Source organism: Vombatus ursinus, unplaced genomic scaffold, assembly GCF_900497805.2.
Source record: "Vombatus ursinus unplaced genomic scaffold, bare-nosed wombat genome assembly UNPS02014945.1, whole genome shotgun sequence".
In the NCBI taxonomy this organism is placed as follows: domain Eukaryota; kingdom Metazoa; phylum Chordata; class Mammalia; order Diprotodontia; family Vombatidae; genus Vombatus; species Vombatus ursinus.
Genome location: NW_020954723.1, coordinates 8,665,522 through 8,670,420, shown reverse-complemented (window position 1 = coordinate 8,670,420; position 4,899 = coordinate 8,665,522). Strand labels below are relative to the sequence as shown.

The 4,899-nt window shown below is 43.4% G+C and overlaps 1 pseudogene; it reads right to left on the bottom strand.

The window, feature by feature from the left end:
* Positions 1-2,467: 2,467 nt before the first annotated feature.
* Positions 2,468-4,218, bottom strand: LOC114030040 (annotated as a pseudogene).
* Between the last annotated feature and the right edge of the window lie 681 nt (positions 4,219-4,899).

The window sequence follows — 4,899 nt, the reverse complement described above, 5'->3', positions numbered from 1 at the left end:
GGTCTGTTATATCTAACTTTTCTAATATTCTATTTACCTCTCTAGTTTCTTTCTTGTTTATTTTTTGATTGGATTTATTGAGTTCTGAGAGGGGACAGTTGAGGTCCCCACTAATATAGATTTTCTGACTATTTCTTCCTGTAATTCATGTAACTTCTCCTTTAAGAATTTCAATGCTGTAGCATTTTTGTATATATGTTTGGTATTGATATTGCTTCATTGTCTAAGGTACCTTTCAGCAAGATGTAGTTTCCTTCCTTACCCCCTTTTAATTAAGTCTATTTTTGCTTTTACTTTGTCTGATATTGGGATTGCTACCCCTGCCTTTTTTACTTCAGCTGAAGCATAATAGATACTGTTCTAGCCCCTTACATCTGTGTGTGTTTCTATACTTGAAGTGTGTTTCTGGTAAACAACATGTAGGATTCTTGTTTTTGAATCACTCTGCTATCCACTTCATTTTATGGGAGATTTCATCCCATTCACATTCATAATTGTGGTTACTAACTGTGAATTTCCTTCCATCCTTCTTTTCCTCCTGTTTGTCCTCTCTCCTTTCACCCTTTCTCTCCTCACCAGTGTTTTGCTTCTATCTACCACCTCCCCTGATCTCCTCTCCCTTCTGTCAGTCCCCCCCACCCTTTACTTGATCTCATCCACTCCTATTTCCCTGAGGTAAGAGAGATTTCTATATTCAACTGATTGTGTATATTATTCCCTCTTTCAACCAATACCAATGAGATAAGGTTCAAACGATGCCAATTGCCTACCCTCCCATCTTCCCCTCCGCTGTAATAGGTCTTTCTTGTCTCTTCATGTGATATAATTTACCTCCATTCTACCTCTCCCTTCCTTCTGCACTCAGTGTACTCCTCTTTCTCATCCCTTATTTTTATGTCATCCCCTTATATTCACCTTATACCTATGCCCCCTATCTATGTATATTCCTTCTAGCTGTACTATTAGTGATAGAATTTTTAAGTTACAAGTATCTTCCCATGTAGGTAGGTAAACAGTTCAGCTCCATTGAATACCTTGTTTTTGGTTTGTTTTTTTTTCCTCCCTTTTTCCCCTAAGAAACTTTCTTAGGCTTCTCTTGGGTCTTGATATTGGAGACCAAATTCTTTTGTTCAGTTTTGGTCTTCTCCTTATGAAAGCTTGAAATCATTGTATTTCATTGAATGACCCTTTTTTCCCTTGATGTGTTATGTTTAATTACACCGGGTAAGTGATTCTTGGTTTTAGTCCTAGCTCATTTGCCTTCCAGAATATCATGTTCCATGACCTCCAGTCCTTTAATATCACAGTTGCCAAGTCCTGTGTAATCCTGATGTGACTCCCTGATATTTGAATTGTTTCTTTCTGGCCACTTGCAGTATTGTTTTTTTCCTTGACTTGATAATTCTGAAATTTAGCTACAATATTCCTTGGAGTTTTTATTTTGGGATCTCTTTCCTGAGGTGATTAGTGGATTCTTTCAATGCCTATTTTGACTTTTGGTTCTAGTATATCAGAGCAGTTTTCCTTGATAGCTTCTTGAAAGATGCTGCCCAGGTCCTCCTTTTGATTATGGCTTTGTCTAGTGATTCTGACATTGTCTCTCCTGGATTTATTTTCCAGGTCATTTTTTCCCATGAGATATTTCACATTTTCTTCTATTTTTCCATTCTTTTGAATTAGATTAATTCTTGACATTTCATAGAGTCATTAGCTTCCACTTGCCCAATTTCAACTTAAAATTTTTTTTTCCAATTAGCTTTTGTGCTTTCTTTTCCATTTGGCCAATTATACTTTTAAGGAATTGTTTTCTTCAGTGGATTTTCATATCTTTTTATTTCCCATTTGGCCAATTCTCTCTTTTTTTTTGTTATATTATTCTTGGTTTATTTTCCATTCTTAAAACTGAGCACTGAAAGTTGTCCACACATATAAATAATGCTACAGTTTCTTATACACTTTCTGCTATCTGTCATGACTTAAAGTATCAAATGGCAAAAAGAGGAAGAAAAAATCTTGTTGAAAGTTAAAATTGGTTATTCTTGAGTAGTGGTACATTGATTTCCTTCCCTAGCTCCCTTTAGCCAAGGCAGCAATGTGGGAAGACAGTATGCACATGGATTTATATAGCATGCCCTTGTACACGGAGGGCACCAGAATGACTCAAGTATGGGGACTAACTTTTTGAAACAACAAGCAGCTTCTTTATTTATACAAGAGAAGAATACAGAAGAAAAGTGTCATTTTCATTCTAGCCCTTTCGGTGTTTAGGTTCCACCCATGCTTACCCCTACTACTGCTACCCTGGCCCAAGCTATTACTGTGCCCCCCAAAGCTGCTATGTTTAGTGGCTGAAAAATTTCTGAAATGCATGCAACTTAAAATTTCTTTAAGCACACAGGATCAAGTTCCCAAGTCCAAGTCAATTTTTTTTTTTTTTTTAGAACAGATAGGTGGCTATTCTGCTGGATTACGCAATGTCCTTGTGCTTATACTGGCGTCCACTGCCTCTTGGGTTTTGGACTACTCTACCTCTGTTCTGGACTCTTCTTTGGACATTTTCATTTCTTGTACTCTTCTTTCTTTTGTCTACTGCTGTGGCACTGACTGCCATGGTTTCCTGCAGGGGCTTAACATTGTCTTGGGAGCTCAGCCGGAGTTCATAAACTTGAACTTGACCTGGAACATCTTCAGCTTTCTGTTCAAGTTTCTCCAAAATCTGCTGGACTTTTCTTACACCATCCCTCCTGGCCTGACGCACATCAGCACGTCCTTCAGGGTCCACTGAATCCAAGGCCAGAAGCTCTTTGGTCAAATACTCTTCAATCATCAAATATTTTTTGTCTGTCTTCTTTCCTTCAAATGAATTCAAAGCCTGCTCAAGCCCTTGGACCTTCTCCAGAATTGCTTCCACTTTCATCACACCAGGATGTTTGGGGCCTGTTTCCATTCCAGTTGGCTTCTGTGGTGCTAGTTCAGGAGAAGAAGGAATGGGGGAGGTTGGCTTCTCTTCTGCATCTACATTCTTGGAAGAGCCAGGAGCAGGAGGAGGGCAGGGAATGGGAGAGGGGCTGGGAACTGGAGCAGAAGGGACCTTCACTTCAACCTTCTTAGAAGGAGGTAGAGGCTTCTGGGAAACTGGTTTAGAATCGGCCTCCTTGTGAATAACTTGAATTGGGATGTAGCCTGAAGAGAGATCTGATCCAGCAGGGCTTGACTTATTTTCTGGCTTGTTTTCAGGTTGGGGTACTGGGGATGACTCTTGGCAGACCCCTAGCTGATGAGAAGAAGCCTGGGGGCTGTCAATGACCACGTGTCCTAGGGCAGGAGATGAAGAAAGTACCGGTGCATTAGCTCTGCATGGAGATCCTTCCCGGCTGGATGTGCCCCTGGCAACCACTTTGAATGGGGACTGTGCATGGCCGGCCTTGGGTTCCCTGTCATCAGCACGGACTCTGTATGTTGGCTGTTGGGACTGGTATTTTGCCCCCCGGGAAGCTGGATAGTGAGTCTTCTGTGCTTGATGATAAGCCCGTGCTGGATGCCTGGGGAGATTTTGCTTATGGATCACAGGAATAGGTATATAACCTCGGGGAAACTGGCGGCTTGCCTTGGTGCTCCTGGCAGCGGATGAACCCAGACCGGAGGAGGAGGAGGAAGAGGAAGAGTCTGAAGCAGCTGGAAGCTGGGGTCTCTCAAGCCCTTGAGAGGCTGGAGCTGCTGCAGCTGTTGTTGCCTTTCCACACCGCTTTTCTGTCTGGGTAGATTTAGATGAGGTTCTGAGGGGAGATTCTGATGAGGAAAAGGACCTTAATGGTGCCTGAGATCTCAGAGGGGTTGTTTTTGCTTTCACTCGCTGCATCCCAGGCTGATGGTAGGAGTAGAATGGGCGCTGCTGCCGGTTTTCAGATCCTTCGCAGATAACTGGAATGGGTATGTAACCAGCACGAAACTGGGGATACACTAGGGTGCCCTCCCTCGCAGGAGGCAGCTTGGGACTCTCCTCAGATGGGCGGTTGGCTGACGACTGACTTTGTGCCCCTCGGGGGTGATGCGTGGGTCGTTCCATGTAGTGGTCCGGTTGTGATCTACGAAGAATGGCCAAACGGTCTGTGGGTCGATTTTAATTTCCCAGCCGGGGGGCAAGGGGTCTCGCTCCCCGCCGTTGCCGTTGTTGCTGGTCGCCATCTGAACCATTGGAGAGTGAGGGGCTGAGCTCATGCTCCGCCTCAGGAGAGACTTCTGATACTGCTGCTGTGCCTTCGGCTTCTGCTGCTGCTGCTGCTGTATCCAGGGCTGCCGCCCCGCCGCTGCTGCCGCTTGCTGGCAAGGCTGCTACTAACTGGGGCTGGGGCTGGGGAGGGGAGAGTGAGTTGAGCTGGGTTGGGCTGGGCTGGGCTGGCCAATTCTCTTTTTTAAACAGTTTTTTTTTTTCTTTTTCCAAGTTGTTGACTCTTTCTTCATAATTCTCTTCATCACTCTCATTTCTTTTCCTAATTTTTCTTCTCCCTTTCTTACATGTTTTTTATGCTCCATTTTGAGCTCTTCCATGAGAAATTTCTGGGCCTGAGGCCACTTCTCATTTTTCTTTGGGTTTTTGCCCATAGGTATTTTGACATTGTTGTCCTCTTCTGAGTTTGTGTTTGATCTTCCCTGTCACCAAAATAGCTTTCTGTGATCAGATTTGTTGTTCTTGTCGTTGTAAAAAGACAACAACAAGAACAACAGATCTGATCATAGAAAGTTATTGCTCATCTTTTTTTTGGCCTTTTTCCATTCTTAAATTTAAACTCTGCTCCTAGGGGAGAAGGGGCACTGACTCAGGCTTCTTGTGCCAACGGCTGCAAGTCCTGGCTGTTTACATTGTGTTGCACCGATGTTGCCCTGAGGACCATGGAAGAT